The sequence below is a fragment of the Delphinus delphis genome, chromosome 10 (assembly GCF_949987515.2).
Source record: "Delphinus delphis chromosome 10, mDelDel1.2, whole genome shotgun sequence".
Classification (NCBI taxonomy): domain Eukaryota; kingdom Metazoa; phylum Chordata; class Mammalia; order Artiodactyla; family Delphinidae; genus Delphinus; species Delphinus delphis.
Window position 1 is genome coordinate 85,009,321 of NC_082692.2, and position 20,295 is coordinate 85,029,615.

General features: G+C 40.6%; 1 protein-coding gene across 8 annotated transcripts in view; it reads right to left on the reverse strand.

The window, feature by feature from the left end:
* The window catches only part of FOXP1 (forkhead box P1), a 595,507-nt gene that overhangs the window by 482,325 nt on the left and 92,887 nt on the right, over positions 1-20,295 (reverse strand). For all 8 annotated transcript variants that reach the window (XM_060022897.1, XM_060022898.1, XM_060022901.1 and 5 more), the window contains exon 2: positions 19,992-20,121. The gene's annotated coding sequence lies outside the window, so the exon portion shown is untranslated. The remainder of the gene's footprint in view (positions 1-19,991; positions 20,122-20,295) is intronic.

Here is a 20,295-nt window from a genome sequence, read left to right on the forward strand (position 1 = left end):
CCTGCAGGGCCTTGCTTTTAGCCAAAACCAAAGCAATGTTTCCATTCTTTTGAACCCAGAGGAACAATAGGCTAAGTTTATGTCTGTAGCAGATATGCAAGTGACATACAGCAGATACTCAAGTGACAGGGAACAGGAAAAAAAGGTAAAAATGAAACAGTCCACCCTTAAGGCCATCCGGTCAAAGGCTCAACATGTTTCGTTCCTGTGTTTCTTTATGAATCATCAATATCATTAGAATCGTAAGAACGCAGCATACGGATGGGGCCCTACAAAGCCATCAGGTGAACAAAATGAAAGGACCATGTTCTGGTGACTCATAATGGTTCCATCTGGCCAAGCCAATAAAGACACAGGTGACTCCCGAGTTTAAAGATTTATCTGAATTTGTTCTACAGCCCTATTCGTAGAGTTCTCCTTTACCTCTTCCTACAGTTTGCCTAATGGTCGAAGACGCACAAAGGTAATTACACTCACATTTTATTATGAAGTCAGTGAGTCACTAAAAGTACAAGCTAGAACTTACATTTTATTGTTTTTCATTATGTATTATGTGCTTCATTGCCTTGAGGGTCATATTTTTCTTGGGGGAGGAGCTGTAGGTATGGAATACTTATTTTGTGGAGGACATGCTTTCCTTTTCTGTCAGGGTGTTTTTTTTTTTAAGGCCACAGGATCACTCGAGATTACCGGAATTCCCCCAGTGAAGTGTGGTACACTATGCTTGATAAGGAATAAAGATCTGGACTTCTGAGATACAATACGCAGAACTGTTCATACTCGATATATACCCAATACAAAATACACAAAATATGACCCCCCCAAAAAAATGAAAAATATCAAGGAAGTCCAAGAGAATTCAGTACAAGTTTGAAAATGCCTTCCCATTTTTTTTTAATCTATGCTTCATCTTAAATTACATTCCCCAACTAATATTCTGAGTGTTGGTTCCACTTATCTAATACGTGATATTTGGATCCAGTGAAGTAAAGACAGATGCCAAACTTGGGGCAGAAACTTCTTCCTACTTTAACCAGCACTCAGGACTTTGAAACCAGCCCAGAACTCTATCAGGAAACCCAAGTCCAGAGAAGAAACAAGAAGGGCACGCAAGTTCACGGTTACACCTCTAAGAAGGTATTTTATTCATTTTAATTAACACTTAAGGTAATAACTATGTGAGAAAAATGTATAGCCAGACATAGTTCCCCACACCCCTCCCCCAAAAAAAAGGTGAGAAGAGAAGGGAGAGGATTCATCTATAAAATCCCACTTCCTCACACTCCCTAGGCTATCACCATAGGCACAGCTGCCATTTACAGATTCCCATCACATGCAGGTCCTGCACTAAAGCAACCACCAGCCCGACTCCGCCTCAGTCTTCATGCTGATGCAGTAAAAGGGTTGGTTGTTTTTTTTTTCCTATTTCAGACATGGGAAAACCAAGGCTCAGAGTGGCAAAATCACTTACAAAAGGGTCACACAGCTAATAAGTAGTTAAGATTGAAACCGAGCGCCTGGCACCAGAGCCTGTGCTTGTAACCACTACACAAGAGTAGACAAATGCCAGTCTCCATTGCAGCTAACAAATTAACCTGTATGCAAAGCTCATTTAATCTCACATGGTCTTTCTGAGGATATACCATCATGTAATAGAGGAAGACAAAGAGATATAACTGGGTTAAGTAACTTACCCAAAGACACATGGCTAATAAGCGTCAGAAGTACGATTTGAAGTGAGATTCTGAACCATAAGACTTTAAACCCTCTCTAATACTAGGCCCCCAAATATACTTACCTTACCTTCAGTGGAGGTGGATGGTACAGACGTGGAGGAAAAGTAGCAACTAGGAGGGAAAAACAATGTTTTCCCACTTGAGACTTTAATCAAGATTATGTCATATGCCCTTCCACCAAGACTGTCAAAAGGTTGTCCCAAAATTGTGAGTAGCAAAACTCTCATGTAACAAAGTAGCATGGAAATTCACCAAGCTTACTCAAGGCTTTGTTCTACCAGGAAACGGGCTCACAGATACAACTGATGTATAACCGTCTACCATCAAATGAAAGAAAGAAGAACAAAAGTGGTTAACCAACCTAAATGTCCAACACTTAATGTGCGGTCTGGAAGGAAGACAGTTAACCAAATTATGGCTTAAATGAGTGATTATTTGGGGAGCTGGGAAGTGTGGTATTTAGAACTGTGTGGTAGCATTTTGGGTTGTCACAGTGACTGGTGGGCATCAGAACACTAAATACCCTGCTACAAGGAGTAGCAGACACCCAAAGAACTGTTACGTCTCAAACAGTGATGGCACACCCATGAACACAAACAGTAATCCCCACACAGGCAGGAAACGGGTTTTACTCATTCCAAAGACATAAAACAGGCCCTGCCCCCAGAAGACACCTCAAAAATACCGGCGCAGTGACTAGCTCATATATTAGACAGTCAATAAAGATAACTGTTATAAATACGGCAGCATGAAAACCGTTACCGTGGAGAAACAAAGCAAAATACAAAGTTATAAGCACAAGATGATTGCAACTATACATTTAAATTCGGCATTCAGAAAAGACTAGAAGGAAATATACTAAAGTGCTCCTTTTTATTTTTTCACACCACTGAGAGAATTAGTGATATTCCCCTCTACTGCTTAAGTAGGACATTATTTAGGATGAAAGAGTAAAAAGTTTCAATCATGTTTAATTGGCCAAAAGATACCTAGAATCAAGAATACTGGAGCACAATGGTCCCTAAATAAATATAGTCCAGAGAAGAGCGTGACAGAGTTTCTGAAGAAAGATAAATTATGGCTGTCATCTGGGTATTTCTAGATGGATTTTTTTCACCCTCACCTCCAAATTCAGAGTACTCTAAATTAAAGTCAAAAGTTTACAGCCCCTGCCTACCGAAGTCTTCCTCATCGAATTTCCCATCTTTGATAAGCACATTGCTATCCAATGTCAGGCAAGCTCGAAGTATGAAGACATTATTTTTTCTTTTCCACCCCATGCCTCCCATCCCCAAACATTCCCCTTATCCTCCCAGCCTTTGATCCAACTTCTATACCGTCTGTCCCCACCCCCTTCTATTCCCAACATCAGCACCTAAGCTCAAGATCTTTCCTCTCTCCTGGAAGCTGCCACCACGTTTTCCTACACATCCTTCCTAAAGGGGAGTCAGTTTCCCATCATGCGTAAGCAACCCCCAGCAGTTTTATTAAGCTAGCTAAGATGACAAACCACGCTGTAAAATTCTCAGTGGAAGGAAGCAGCTATGATTTTTTTAATGTAAGGATTAGCACAGAAGCTAAGTTTGATCTCAAACATTTCTACCAAAATTTACCTTAACGGCAATGAGGGGAAGCGGGAGGACGGTAAATGGCCACTCGTGAAAAAGGAGGGGGGTCTGGAAGCACCAATCAAAGGGGACCTAAGTATGCAGGAGTGTCACTGTAAGCATTCAAAGTCTTGCATAATATGCCAGCATAAATTTGGCCATTTAAAATATTAGAATGATGTCTTTTCCCACAAAAGTCTTCAAGAAAACCTGCCTCTTCATGGCGGTATGGCAGAGTAAGTTACTCTATGATTTAGCAAGATCCTGACTGCTATGACGTAGGCCTAACGGCATGCACATCCTAGTTTGAGATCTACAGGTCTCCACGACAAAACAGGCGACTTCAAGAAAAACAGATTATCCGCTGGCATCTGATGCAAACATCACTAGGTTTGTTAACTCTTTGATTCTCCAGCTAGATGTGTCAGTATGGTGTACACAGAGTCAAAATGATGGAAAGAGGTTTTCTCACAATCAGATTATAACCCATGGGGGAATATTTATTGTGGTGCTGTATTTAGGGCAGACGAAATGAATTAATTTGAAACGCATTTTGTCTCATTTTTTATTAAATAAAATAGTGAAATCAATTAGTTCTCTTCTTTAGACAATAAATGGATGAAATAAATTAGTTTTTTTTAACTTGAGCGACGTCTGAACCCCCTTTTAAGGGAAAGAATTTCTCAAAGATTGATGATTTTAGAAATATGGAACTTACATGTTCTATGGCATGTAGCTCTATAATACATGTTCTGTAACAGTGGTATCCAACAGAAATATAAAGTGAGCCACATATGTAATTTCTAATTTTCTAGTAAGCCACATTAAAAAAAGAAGAAGAAACAGATAAAATTAATTTTAATGATACACTTTATGTAACCCAATATATGAGAATCTTATCACTTCAGCATGCAATCGGTGTCTTTGAAATTTAGTGTATTTTGTACACGTAGCCCGTGTCAATTCAGGAGAGCCTCAGCTACACTTCATGTGTCCAGGAGCCACAGGTGGCGGGCGCTAAGGTATTGGAAAGTACAATCCCAGACGATCACATTGCCATGTCCCATGAAAAAGAAAATTTTTATCTGGTTCTGTTTTAGAAAACTATCAATATCGTCTAGGTTGGCTGTATTTATTTCTACGTGGAAGTTCTTTTACCAAATCTAGATGGGAGTTCTAAGGAATTCCTATATAAAGTACCTGTCTTTCCCCTCAAAAAAGTTAACTGCCTCCTTAAATTCTAGACAAAGCTAGCACTCATTAATCAGTTCTGTTCGTCTGTTTTAAACTTAAGCTTCCTGTCCTTTGGTCTTATTCACAGTTTAACAAAAATAATTAAGTATATGACATTCCCTGGGCATCCTACAGCTTTAAGAATCCGTTTCATTAAGGAATTACTCAGTCTGAAGGAAAATTACTGACACATCCCATTCTCCCTCTTGCTCTTGGTAAATGACACCTATGATTTTCAAAGACAAATGGCTAAAGATGAGGGCCTTGATGTATCACCAGAGCCTTGAGCTAGTGCTGTGGGTACGGCTTCCTCCAGCTGGTTTCCACCACCTTTCTTCCTGCTGCAGTGGGTGCACTGTAAGGACGTGACACAGAGCCCTCCAGAGGACCCAAAAGAAACAGCATACGATGCTGCATTCCCCCCGCTCCCCCCCACCCCGCAACTAATAATTATGTAAAGTTTCTAGGAGACAGAAGTGCCCCAGTCCAGCCAGAACCTCAAATTCTGGGCACTTAATTATCTTCCCATTTCCAAAGAATTCTTGTGTTTCCAAGTATGTTTCTAATAGGCCCCCAGAAAATGTAAAACTCGCATAATCAAATGCAATTGAAGCATCAGAAAACAAAACGTCTGAGAATTGTGTGTAGGCTGCCATGAGCTGGCTCGTTATTCTCATTTCCTTAATAAAATACACTTTTAAAATAACTCTCCATTCCTGTATTTATGGTAAAAAATAAAAACATAACATTTTGATTCAAATAATTACCTCAACAAAAGCAATTCGGAAGTGTACAAAATCATACAACAAAAAAACAAAGAAACATTCCTAACACCCTAATGCTCTTTCTCTTGTCATATTTATTCAGCCTTGCAATGCATAATGCTGATTTGAATATTAGTGCAACATCCAACTCAGGTAACCATGACCCCTCCGAAACAGACACAAGCAATAAACATGACTGAAATCCTGTCAGATTATTCAAGTGACATCAGAAAAGTCATTTCTAATATTGAGGATTTGTATCCATACATAAAGTACTAACTGAAATAGATCTTCAGAATGAAATTTCCCCAAATGATTAAAGTAAAATGTGAAACCTCACAGTTTATACAAGACAAGAAACATTTGGCTGCAAATGGTTTTATAATTTTGCTAATTAAAAATTATCCCATTTTCACTTTGGATTCCTCATGTAACAGAAACAGGAATAACCTTACCATGCCAGAAACACAAGCAAATGATTAAAGTTCTGCTCTCAAAAAAATCTTTAAAAGTTGGCAAAACATTTCATTAGGCTACAAATCAAAATCCGTCTGTCCTTGACATCTCTTTAATGCCTTCCAGATTCCACATCTACTTTTTTTTTTTAATCACTCACTGAAACACTCAGAAATTAAAATATGTTAAATACCACTCATCTTGGACCTCCAGAAAAGCCTCCTGATATCATACAACCTCCAGGCCCCTCCACATACACCACGGTCCCCTAATAACACCAACTGATTTATGGAAAGTATTCAATAAATTTCACAATGAGAAAAAAAAATACATAATATTCCCAGAAACATGTCTTCATCAATAAATCTGCTACATGTGAAGAATATAAATAAATACTAAAAGGGGGCCATCGTGAACTCTCTCTTCTGATGTTTGCCAAGTGGAAATGGGTACAACTATGATTAAAAATAAAATCACTTTCAAGCTTCCAAGGTGTTACCAACAAAATATGCTTCGAGAAAGAAGAATGCGAGTGGCAGGGGGGTTGAATGATGAACACGTATTTCTCTGTAGAACTAATGAAGGCAATGTTTACAACGCACACTTATTTATTGATGCTTCCCTTCCCCGAGCCCTCCATGTGCCATGGAGTCAATGTGCATTAATGGCACTGAAAACCGGAGAACCTTCCAACTGCGAGTTGCAGCAGTCACTGTGTCAGTGGAAACAATGAATCACAGGCATTCAACCTGGGATGCGTTGTGGCAGCACCTTACATGTGTCACCAATGTGTCATGTGACATGGCTGTTGCCATGGTGAGGCTCCATGTTCAGGAAACGTGTTAAGTCTTGTAGAAGGCACCCAGCCATCCCCCAAGTTACCCATGCCCATGAGTGTATTCTGAAATCTTTCTACTGCCGATAACATTGTGATTGCCTTTCTCTCTGGGAGTCTTGTTGGAAGAAAGAGGGGAGAGAGTCATTTGGGAAAAGCTGAGAGGAAATGAAGTATTCCATCCTCAGTGTCTGTGTGTGTGGGCTCCAGCCCACTGAGAACAGCAGTATCTTTAAAAATAATTCATTTCGACAGTTTCGATGGAATAAAAGTGGACTCTCCCCACTGAAGGAAGGTGATTTTTACGTTACCTGTATAATTTCCATGCATTGAAACAATGGATAAAGAAACAGAGACTGAAAACTACACAATTTCTTAAGTAGGAGAGAAAACTATACAGATTAAGAGTATGCAGATAAACAATCCTAACGATGTTAACGAAAAAATTCCTTCTCTTGAGCTTCTTTACGAGTTTCCAACTTTATTCCTGAAAATAGGAATAAAGCTCATAAGAGACTCACAGTCAGAGGATTCAATAATTTACTGCAACTAGGGGACTGAGTGGAGTAGCTGGCACATAGTAGGCCCACAATAAGCTGCAGTCACTAGAACCATCGTTACTACCATTGCTTCTACACAGCTACGGCTCAGAGCAAAGCGAAGCCTAAACTGACTCTCAAGGGAAGATTTAGGATTCTTCAGCACTAGGTTCCTTTACCTGCCAGCTTCCCACATTTGGAACTTAAGAAGCGGGTTAAGGAAAGTCAAAGTGTTTCCCTTCCAAATGATAAAGATGGTTTTGTCGAAAAGACGCACTTTTAAGTGAATTCTACGCACAAATGTAGACACATACAAAAAATACGCTTCTGTGGCTATCGGTGCTGTGAGAAAACAACAGAGAGGGAGGGCTACAGGATACCTAAAACCAGATGAGAGAGGAACAGCTGAAGAAGCAAGGGAGTTTTAGCCAGGGGAGGACTCAAGAAGGACGTGCTATCCCCGATGGATGGTCAGGGAGAAGAAATGGGTTTCCTAGAATTTCAAAGCACCAAACCAAAAGATTAAGTGGGATGCCTGTGGGTGGTAGATTTCAGTCCAGTGGAAGAAAGAACTTCCTAGCCCTAAGGGCTGATCAGTGATAAAACGGGCTTCCTGAAGAACAGAAGTTCACCATCCCAGAGTTAACTCAAATAGGCTAGGTGTTCTTGTAGAACCAACAGGGCCCCAAAGATTTGGGCCCAAGATGCATGTGGACAGCAATAGGCTTTAATATTTCTGTGAACACTAAATGTCTAGGAGTCTCTGAATGTATATGATGTACCTCACGAACATGCACAGTTACACATAAAAATTCACATCCTGGGACACTCCAGAGAGATAAAGGCAAATTTGCTATCATGATTTCAAACCACATTTTTTTATTTAGGGAATACTTTAAGGCTGACAGCTAGCTTTATCATTCACCGAATATAACTACATCCCAACTTTCTTTTTTAACACCTGATGTGTATCAACTCATCTAATCCCACAATCATTTACGAGTTAGATACTACTATTATTCACACTTTAAAGGTCAGGAAACTGAGGCCCAGAGCAATGTAACTTACCCAAGCTTATACTGATAGTAAGTGGCAGAGCCAGGATTCAAACCTGAGTTTTCTCACCGATATCCTGTGTTCTTAATCACCACGTTTAGCTGTTCATTATACGTTCAAGGTTCTACATCTTGGCTCTGCACCCTGGAATATGTTTATTTTTCATTTAACAACAACAACAAAATGATAAACTAACCATGTGCAAGGCTTTCAACACAATTCTACCTTCGTTGTATTCTCTCTCTCTCACTTCCTCCCATTTTCTATTACAATGGACATTTATGTGAAAACATATTTGCATCTCAAGAGTTCGTCATCTTTTCTAGATGTTTATTCCCCAACTGCAACCACCATACTTTGGCATCCCATCATAAGGGCTGGCTTGCTGAAAAACCAGAAACTCATTCCTTCACATCCCAGTAAGTTTTATCATGATACTTGAGAAAGAAATAATCTTCTAGATTATTCTCCTAGACCTTTCTTGGAAAACATCCTTGATCATTTCTCTTCTCTGGTCCTATATTTTCTCCGCCTCGATGCTGTCTTATACCTCGGCCTCCAGGCTATGAAAATGCCCCACTGCCGAACCCACTCTTCCCCACGGCTCCCCTGGCCCTGACTCCCCCACCTGTTTACAAGGTAAGACGAGGCATCTTCTCTCCGGAACGCTCACACTCATTTTAATTTAAAAAAAAAATTTTGAAATATAGCTGATGTGCAACATTCTGTTGTGTACAGCAAAGTGTACACAGGTGTACAGCAAAGTGATTGAATTATACGTATATATGTATAACATATGTATATGTATATGTGTATATATGTATATATTTTCTTTTTTAGATTCTTGTCCATTAAAGGTTATTACAAGATATTGCATATAGGTCCTTGTTGGTTATCTATTTTATAAACAGTGATGTGTATATTTTAATATCAAACACCTAATTTTTTCACATCTTTATCGGAGTATAAATGCTTTACAATGGTGTGCTAGTTTCTGCTGTACAACAAAGCGAATCAGCTATACGTATACATATATCCCCATATCCCCTCCCTCTTGAGCCTCCCTCCCACCCTCCCTATCCCACCCTCTAGGTGGTCACAAAGCACTGAGCTGATCTCCCTGTGCTATGCGGCTGCTTCCCACTAGCTAGCTATTTTACATTTGGTAGTGTATATATGTCAATGCCACTCTCTTTGTCCCAGCTTACCCTTCCCCCTCCCTGTGTCCTCAAGTCTGTTCTCTACGTCTGCGTCTTTATTCCTGCCCTGCCACTAGGTTCATCAGTACCATTTTTTTAGATTCCATATATATGCGTTAGCATACGGTATTTGTTTTTCTCTTTCTGACTTACTTCACTCTGTATGACAGACTCTAGGTCCATCCACCTCACTACAAATAACTCAATTTCATTTCTTTTTATGGCTGAGTAATATTCCATTGTATATATGTGCCACATCTTCTTTATCCATTCATCTGTCGATGGACACTTAGGTTGCTTCCATGTCCTGGCTATTGTAAATAGAGCTGCAATGAACACTGTGGTACATGTCTCTTTTTGAATTATGATTTTCTCACGGTACAAGCCCAGTAGTGGGATTGCCGGGTCATATGGTAGTTCTCTTTTTATCAAACTCCTAATTTATCCCTCCCTCAACCCTTTTCCCCTTTGGTAACCATACGTTTGTTTTCTATGTCTGTGAGTCTACTTCTGTCTCATTTTTTTATCATTCTGGTCTCCAGCCATTTCTTTAGGGAAAATCAAATGATACACATTATATGCCTCCTGGTCTCTATTCTTCCTTCAAGATAAAACAAGAGATATTTAGGGGGAAAAAAAACCCCCTGTTTTAATCATTCAACCAACTCTAAGAGTGTTTTTGTGCCCAAGAACCACTTGTAAATAATTCTTATATTTTTCCTTAAACCTCTCAATTTTATTAAATGTTGCATTTAAGTAGTAGTATCAGAGAAACTGGACTGACGCGCTAATAGTATTTTGCTACATATTTCATATATTATATATATATATATTTAAGTAATCCCTAACTCTTAAATTTTCAAAAATGTCCATTTGTGACTCGAGAAATTTAACCTTAATTCCACTGGTGAGACACCCAACATCTATGAGAAAACACCGGTGCTGAAGAGGATATAGATCTTATATGTCAATTTCTGAGTCCACTTTTTTTCTGGGACTTGTTTTCCCTTTCACTTCATCTTTTACCCTCCGCCTCACTTTTATTTCAGGTTCATATTTTTCTTGTCTTAAATAAAGGAAAGGGGAAAGAGACCCTCACTAAATTTCACTCTAAATCAATAAATAATCCAATCACACAGGACAAGACTATCTCAAGATGAAATGTGAACAAAAGCTGATGCTATTATTTCATCAGAAACTGGAGAGCAAATGATCAGGCCCAAGCATCGTCCCAGAGCTAGAACAAAGGACTGAATCTTCACCACTGCTTTACGCTCCATCGTCTTTACAAACCACGGGCCCTGGAGCCAAATGGAACCTACACTCATGAGCTACAAGTAGTTTTTACGTTCTTAAAGGGTTGGGAAAAAATAAAACTACTGCTGCTCTTTAGTGACCTGTGGAAATGACACGAAATTCAAACATCTGGAAACGAATGTTATTGGAAACACAGCCACGCTCATTCACGTACGAATTGCCTACGGCTGCTGGCGCACTACAACACAGGCGAGTAGTTGTAACAGACCAGGTAGACTGCAAACCTCAAGATATTTACTCTCTGGCTCAGGAAAAGTTTGTTGATCCCTGTCATCAACAGAGAAGTTAGATGACCCTTCTACCATCACACACATACAGAAGCATTTTTTAATTATAAAACTTTTCCAAAGAAACACAGTAGCAAGAAGGGTAAAAGGAATCTCCATGAACTCAGCACCAGGATCAGATAAAAAGCTCTTCCCTGTCTCAGGGCACTGCCTGGAAGCACAGACGCCCCTGGTCAGCACCAGCGCCCCTCGTGCTCCCCCATCCTGAGTTTCAGCTCCACTAATCCCTCCTACAATTCTGATGACTATTAACCATCGTAAGAGGAAACTAGCCTGATACCTTTTTTAAAGCGGCAACATTATGAACAATTAAAAAGCTGCCACCACACATGCACAACAACTTTCTTGTATCTTAATATGCATATCCATAGTCTGATTATAACAGCCTGGAGAGATTGACAGGAAATGACTGAGTGTAATGGCTCCAAAGGAGACACTACATTGATCAGTAAATAATACACGTTTTTTGAAACTGTCTAACTGCATATTTATACATGTCAACTCTTAAACACTTCGGTGACAGAATTCTTTTTCAGGCATCTATGTAAAAAACTCTAATACTGATTTTTTAAATGTTTTTAATAATTACCAAAAAAATGCTTCTAGGATATACGAGGTTTAAATTATATCCACCAAAGAGTGCCACCTGGAGCATCAACTGCTACATCTTTAACATTCCCAGTTATGTCAGGGTATTTGCAAACGTCTCAAAAAGGTTAAAATATAGTTTCACGTAACACATACCTAGTGCTTACTGGGCGCCAAGCACTGTATAAAGGACTTTTCACAGCCAACAAGGTAGATGCTACCATTGTCCCCATTCTGCAGAGGAGGAGACTGACATTTGGAGAGCAGCCTTGACTTGGCCAAGGTAACCCTAACAGTGAGGCCTGGGACTAGGACATGAGTTTATCTTCTCTAATTCAGAGCCCAAGCTCTAGGCCTGGACCTGGATGTGGGCCTGAAGATCTATACTTAACATGATTCAGGTAGCCTCTGGATCACACGCTGAAGAACACAGCCCAAGGACTTGGAGGTAGAAGAGGAGAAAGTCCAGTGGGCCCTCGGTTCAGGTCCCCTGTACTCCCTTCCAAACACTGCCCACTGGAGGACTAGAGAGAAAATCTATAACCGGTGTATCATAGCCCCTGGCATGTCACATGTGCTCAGTTATGACAGCTATTCAACCACTGTCATTTTTTATAGGTTAGTCAGGGAAGGCTTGTATGTCAGGTAAAGTCATTTTTATCTGTATTGTCCAGAAAATTACTTCAACTCTTGGCCGATTCGGTTAGCATCTCCTCGCCCTAAGACTCCGTATCAATTAAATTACACCAGCAACTGAGGGCTGCCCAAGGTGGTGTGGAGGACAGAGGAGTCTGTCAGGTTCTACCCGGTGACTGGTTTCTCAACACCAGGCTAGATAATGAGCTAGATCAGCCCCCCACTGCCCCCTCCCCAATGCACACACCTTTTTTATTATGAAAAGTGGTCAACTATATAAAGAAGTAGAGAAAATAGTGATCATGAACCCCATATGCCCAACGCCCATACTCTAGAAGATCAAGATTATGTTCCATTTTTTCTTTTCTGAAAGATGTAAAGGAAACATGTCATTTCACCTTTACACAATCCAATATGCAACGTTAAAAAATACGGAGAAAAAAATCCCCTTAATAATAACTGAATGCACATGTTGTAAGAAAAATTCCACAGAGCATACCTGAAACTAGCCTCCTGGCACTCTAGCCTGCAAGTCTATCCTGGATGGACAGAAGTCCTTGCAGCCCATAGACAAGGGGCCTAAATGTGCTTGACAAAGTGGCAGACCTGACCTTGTCAATGCCTGGCTCTGGCCCTGGGCACAAAAGCCTGGGAGCGCAGGTTTTCCCTTCCTGCACACGTTCTCTGGATCAGCGGTCCTGCCAGTCCTATGTTGCCTGTTTATACTGTATCAAAGAAGAAAACTCCTCTCCTCGGATAATAGGAACTCCATGAGCCACCATCGCCAAAAGCATCTTTATTTTAGAAGAGGACCTGAAGGAAATACGCAACACTGAGCCCAACTGCATGAAACTGGGAGATTTTAGATTTAGAGGAAAAGGCCGGTGAGTAAGGAATATTTTTGAAAATTTTTCTGGAAGAAGTTATTCCCATTTTTTTAAAATCACTGGTCCTATAAAAATCCTGTGTGTAGGGCTTCCCTGGCGGCACAGTAGTTGAGAGTCCACCTGCCGATGCAGGGGACGCGGGTTCGTGCCCCGGTCCTGAAGATCCCACGTGCCGCAGAGCGGCTGGGCCCGTGAGCCATGGCTCCTGAGCCTGCGCGTCCGGAGCCTGTGCTCCGCAACCGGAGAGTCCACAGCAGTGAGAGGCCCGCGTACCGCAAAAAAAAAAAAAAAAAAAATCCTGTGTGTAGCTTAAGCTGCCATTTTAAATGAGTTGGAGTCCATTTCTTCCACAAAGACAACTAGAAGCTACAAAATCTTCCTTGCCTAAATCAAAGGCCCTTGGAGAACCATGGAATCAAGGAGGAGGATGTAGCATGCCCTCCTGGTTAAGACACAGGCTTTGAAACTGGCCTACCTTGAGGTAAAACCCACTTGTAGAACCTGCTGTGTGATCCTGAGTAGTAACTTAGACACTGAGCTTCTGTCTTCTCAACAATAAAACCAGAATAATAATATCCAGGGCACAGAGACGCTGTTAGAATGACATGAGATACCTAACATGATATCCAACCACTGCAGGAAAAATAAATGCCCAATGACTGGCTGCTATAATTACTCGGTACAAAAATTACTAAAACCTCACAGAATACGAGGAGGGATGAAAAAGATTTCATCTCATGAGCCTCTTCCAATCACTTGGTTGGAGTCGCATGGAACAAACACTGTGTACAGAAAATCCAAGAGCCACCCCCAGAACAGACCATAATGGGGCTCACAGATTTTGGCATCCTTGACCAAAGCCAACCATATCCTACAAATACGGCCCAACAGGTTACCAATTCACACGTTCACAACCACTTTCCAGAAGTCTGGTTACCATGACCAACACAAACAATCAAACAATACGTTGAAATGAAATTACAATGTACATTAACTAAATGGTACTTCAATATGTTAACTGCTCATTTTTCTTTTAAGGAGGAATTAAAAGGATGGCAGTTCTCAACAGCGTAGGGCAGCAGCCTGCATATAAACTGAATGGAAATTTCCTTCTCTTAGCCTCCAAGCATTATTTGAACCAAGTGAAGAGAAAACCGATTATTTTCAAAAACAACATGCCATGCAGCTGAAGTTCCTAGAATTCTACATCATGGAAGGTATCATTTGAAATATAATAGCTGAATGCCTTCCTCCCTGGTACCGCTTGCTTCAGTGTATTGATAAAAACCAAGAGTAATACGCGAAAGGAAATTGCAAGAAACTTGCCCTGCACCGGTCAGCACCTGGTACACGCGTGTGCCCCTCCCTTTAAGAAAGAAACTGCACTCGGAGAGGGAAAGTCTCAGTTTACCTTTCACCCCACCACTTCCTTGCTGTGTCTGAGCCTGAGTTAATGCACAGGTAACAAGAGGGTGAGGAGAGTCTCTTTCTTGTCTTTTCCAAAGTTACATAAATTGGAAAAAAAAAAAAACCCTACAAGACTATAACGTTTCATACACATAACCCCCAAACCAGCTAAAAGGTAGGAAATAAACTGCCTACCAAACCATACAAATACGGTATACACGTGATGTCAAAAATCCAATTATGTGGTTACACAACCACATAATTGCCAGAACTGTGCGTAAGATCTTCTCATTAATATAACACACATTTAACCACTGTGTGCCAGATATTGGGGTAAGTATAGGATATACAAAGACAAACTACAAAGACTAGTCAAAAGCCACTTGCCTGACGTGATTCTGACCACACTCAGAATGTAAGTGGTGAATTGGTAAGCTTGCCTCCAAGAATTTAAGTGGAGAAATTCTGAGGCCACACCCACACTGAGCAGAGGAGAGAATGTGATCAATTAGTGATGTCTGCCAGGGGCACAGGGATGGGCAGGGGTGGGGGAATTATAAAATCGAAAGTCTGTCAAGAATGTTTGCCCCTTTGATTTAGGCAAAGGATTCGATGCTTTGTGCAGAGGTCAGGGGAACAAAAGCCTGCCCACTACATTAAAAGTTCACAGTGAATTTGTATGTCCAGAAAAATGTGTGTATAATCCCATAAGGGGCTTAGACAGAAATGGAAAATATCTGCAATATAAATGCAGATTACCTTTATTACAAAATTGGATCATATTCTCATTCCTAGACTAATTTCCTACATCATAAAACCTATATTCAATTTTATAAATAGCATACACCAAGAATCATAAATTCAGTTAATGCAGAAATTTAACAGATTTTTTTTTTAAATAAAAGTGAGAAAAGGCTGTTTTAGAGCAAGTATCTGAAAGGACAGAAAGAGTTCTTTCTCTGAAGATATGTTTTTTCATCTGACTCTACCTCCTTGGGGACATAACTAGAGAAGAAATAAATTTCACAGCTAATATATATGAAGTAACATGTTTAACATTATCCAATGAATTGATATCTACCTACACCATATAAATATATCTCACATAAACTGTCACCTCCAAGAGAATTCATTAAAACAATGTTACAGCTTCCGAATTAAATGCAATCTTCTAATTGGAATTTAATCTTACAATAGTAGTTGGCGGATTTTCTTTTTGAATTGACAAATGGAATAATTCATTAGTTTGTCTTACAGTTCTATGGGAAGAATTTAACAGTAAATGTGACATAGAGACTGGCTAGCCGCTGCTGTGAGGTACTGGGTGGGGGCTGTGGGAGGGAAGGGGGCTTGGAGGTTCTTTCACCATCATCAGAACTCCTCCCACGGCTTACGGGTGGGGAAGGATGGACACTCTTCCTCTCACCATCCTGAATTAGGGCATTACTAACATATTCCATTACCTCCAGGTAAATGTCATGTTAATTTCTGATCCTCATCAAGCCAGACAATGGTTTCCCCCTTGGCCCCTAGCCAATTAGCTATGTGGAAAATAGTCAGCCAATTACATTACTTGTATTAGGTTAGGGACTGGAGAGAGAGAAGCAAAATAAACGCCTCAAAAATACTTCCCAGATAAAATGTAAGTTGACACTGTCTTCCCGTGCTGGAGTCCAAGTTATACAATCTGATAGGCAGCTGCCAGCACTCATAACTGCTTATTAAATCTAGGCTGTCTTTATGGCGTGAGTGAAGATCTGTATTTTTACCAATATTAGGTTCATTGTGTTACGAAAGAGACCAAAAAACTTAAGATCATTCGCTCCAGCTTATAAAACATATTATGTAGTTTATTAAATTGTTAAAATTACTTTTCAAAGTCAAAATTTCAGGGACTGGAAGTTTCAGCACAACAAAGTGGCTTGGCCCGCTGACAGCTTCCCGCACAAGGCGGCTGAGAAGGGGAGCCCACCTGCAAGCCTTCCTGTTCCCAGACGCCTGCTACCTGCCCCACCTCCTCCCGGAAGCTGCACCACTGCCACACCCCACCCCAAAACCAATGACCAAAATCCACAGTCTTCAGTTTTATGAAGAAATCCAGCAACTTCCAGCCACCAAGTAGCCCACTATCAAGCCCTAAATGAGAAGGATTATTTTCTGTGTTTTTACCTCTTTCTAGTAGGTCAAAAGCTAGGCATTTGTTTATGAGAGAGGCCCAAAGAGGAACTGTAGGCAAATAAGGAAAAACAACCGGTGACAAAACAATGCTGCATGCATCTTATACTCTTATCCCAGATCCACCAGCAAGCGACAGTTTACTGGGAGGAACAAGGCAATGCCGAGGCACAGGCTGACAAACAAGCCAACGTATCTGCCGTCTACAGTCAACTTTTCTAGAGAAAACTCTATGCAAACCCAGAGTGTTATTGTCACATTTATTAATAACACTAACTGCCTATTAAATATGCACAGACTTAGCCGGTCTTCACTCCTGGAGTCTCGTGATGTGCATCAGATACGTACCAACATCAACTAAAGCTTCACGCCGGGGGAAACAGGAGCCAACTCTGACTCCCTGCTGGCGAGGGTATTCAAGAATCACATCACAAAGAGACGTCTCAAGTGCTCAGCCCTTCTTTCTCTGTATCCTGCCCCTAAGCTAATTTATTATGCAAGTATGGTTATCACCAACATAAATTGAGTACATTACCTAACTACTCATTTTCTGAACCTGAAATTCTGCCATGATGATCTACTTGCGTAAACCTTTTATCATATGGCTTTGTTTCTTTGCACCGGAGTGAGGAGATCTGTTGTTCTAGCTGTCTACTGCTGGGACTGGGACATTGTTCTATCACGAGGTCACTTACCATGAAACATTTCACTCAGAATTGGACTTGATTTCGTGCCTAAAGACTCCAAGGTATCAGCCGTAACAGTTAACTGATGCTTCTTTTGCTTACTCGGTAAACTGTAAAGTTCTAAAAGCCGTAGGACTATGCATACGTTTTTGACAACAACAGAAGGATGAACTAGCTATCAGACATACAGTGCATCGCAGGCCAGGTTAGTGCATCACAGAGGAAGGGAATCAGTCCTTTAATCGAACCTCGAAGGTGTGCTCTGAGGATAAACAATCATAAAGAATCAGAACACATACTCCAGTTCATCAGATTTCAGGGATCTCCACTTCCTACTAAGAATACAGTGAAGGCAAACTGATTACAATCGGATAAATACAAAGCGTTTCCTTATTTAGAAAAAACTGGTAATCGACTGGGCCTAACTGTATTTTATCAATTCAAGAGATATCACTTTCATTACAGTTCTTCAGATTGATCTTTCACACAGCAGGCCTTACCCAAATGAAATTAATGAATAAAATGAGCCTAGTCTTCAATAAATCCATTCATGTGGTTTTGTTCAATTTCATACATCAATTTATGACAGTGACACTGAGTCAGACTCTCTCAGTACTGAAGACAGAGATGACAGGTAACCTCAAACCTGAGTTTGTTGCTATTTCAATACCTTCAGCAGAATTCCAACCACTTCTTTGAATTCTCATGTTTACACGAGACACACTCAGGCTTTGTTCTCAACTCTACCCGGATCCCCAAAGATATAACTTTTTATAATGTCTGCTATCTGCTCACTGGTCTACAGACCACTCACAGAAGTCTATCATAGCTGGTTAGCAATAGAAAACCTCAGAAGAACTTCACAGGAGAAAGAAGCACAGGACTTGCCCAGCACCACCCCATAAGATGATCAAAGCACCCTAACAGATCTAAAGTTCCATGAGTCCATTAACTATTAATTTCCATGGTGTACACCCTTGCCTTATGTGTTACAGGTTTCTACTTGCTTTATTTCTTGCCATGAAAGAATACGCTAAGGAAGATATAAGGCTCTGTTTTTCCTCTATCTCCAGCTCCAGCAGAATGAAATGCAAAGGACAAGCAGTCAGAGACCAAACTAGCCTAAGTGGAAGTGAATTTTAAAGCCCACGGGCTCTTTGAGCCTGATATTCGGGCTGGCTGCTTCAGCAGGGCTCTTTTCATCTATGAAATGGGAAGGATTTGTCAAAATGACCTCTAACTGTAAAATCTTTAAACAGCTGGCCCAAACAGCGAAATGCAAAACAACATCTTAAAGAGACACGTATCAGCAAAGAAGGTTTGCAAAATTGCGGGGCTTGGATGTCACAATCTCTGTAATTGAGATAAGCTAGAGAGAATCACTGAGGATAAAATAACCTGGGATACAGCTCTGACCTAGCCCAGGGACATGGACATCTCCATCAGACTCTCTGGGCTGCTGATTCTCCATCTGTAAAGTGAGGGGATGTAAACAGCCAACTTCTAGGGCCTTGTTAGCACTGACAAACACGACACTCTAACCTACCTGCTTTATTTTAAACATAGGAAATCAAAACAGACCAACTTGCCCCATGTCAGCTAGCTATCAGGTCTCCCAATTTCTAATACAGTGTTCTTTCTACTTCACTACACTTCCCTCCATTAAACAGAATCTGTTTCAAATACAACTCCACTAAGACAAACAAGATGAGTTTATGCCAATGGTTCTTATCATTAAATGCCATTCACTACAAAACTGAAACCAAATGGTTCCCTATAAAGCTGACCTCGTTTTATGACAAAGCTACCATTGAATGATGTCAGAGTTTTTACCCAAAACACCTGGCCTCAACCAATTCTTGTCTCTGATAAAGGCGAGTCACAATTGTTCATTCATTACTACAGGGGAGCCCGTGAGTTCTGAAGAACATGACAGACGCCATCAAATCTACAGAAAAAGAGCATCACGTCCCTTCTAACTTCCCCCTAAAAATTACGATGAATAACCTGATGAGGAGAACTATGCTAGAAAAAAGTGCTCACGAGTCTTTCTGAAAATCTGAGAGTCCACAGTTCCCAACCTTTTAACTTTTTCAAGAGCCCCAGTCATGTGGAAGGCTTGCGATGGGACTTCCTCAATGAACAAATCAGACTTAAATCTCCCACCACCACCCACAACTCAAGATGAGGTTATTATTGTCTTATTTCAAGGTGGTTCATTTTATCACCAAGTTTTAATGGGACCAGAAAAGCAATTACTCTTTCAACTGCGCACGTAGCTCGTAATCTAGGTAGGCCGCCCTTCGGTGTATGCGTAAAAGAATCACACAAACAAAAAAAGTTCTCCCGTGCCCTATCATGTCTTTTATAAATCCTAAGATCATTGCCCAAGTTATCCAAAAAGGTTATACCACTAAACAATGACAGGGTGACTCTTCTTTCGAAACAAGAGTCTCTCATCTTCAGTGTAATTGTTCTGATGAATTTGGGACCTTTTTTCAGTTTCCTGCACCGTGCAGGACCCCTTCAGCCAACATTTAGTCTGATGAACTTTCAGACGAATAATCGTAAATGTTCACTCACCCTTTTGGCCAGCAGGCATCACATCCGTCCGCTCATGGTTGACAGCAAATCAGACAAGGGATTGAAGCCCTCACCATTGCCCAAATGTTTCGTTCGGAAACTGGAATTGTCAGCAAAAGCTCCTGGGACACTGCAATACAAAATTTTTTTTTTTTTTTTTACACACAGCTAAGATGTAACTTCTAAAACCACCACTTCCTTAAACTTGAAAACAGCACGACAGACATAGAATCTAGAGGTAGGGGAAAACACCTTTCAAACGAGGGTATGTCAATATATCAAGTGTGATGTTGTAAAATATGAA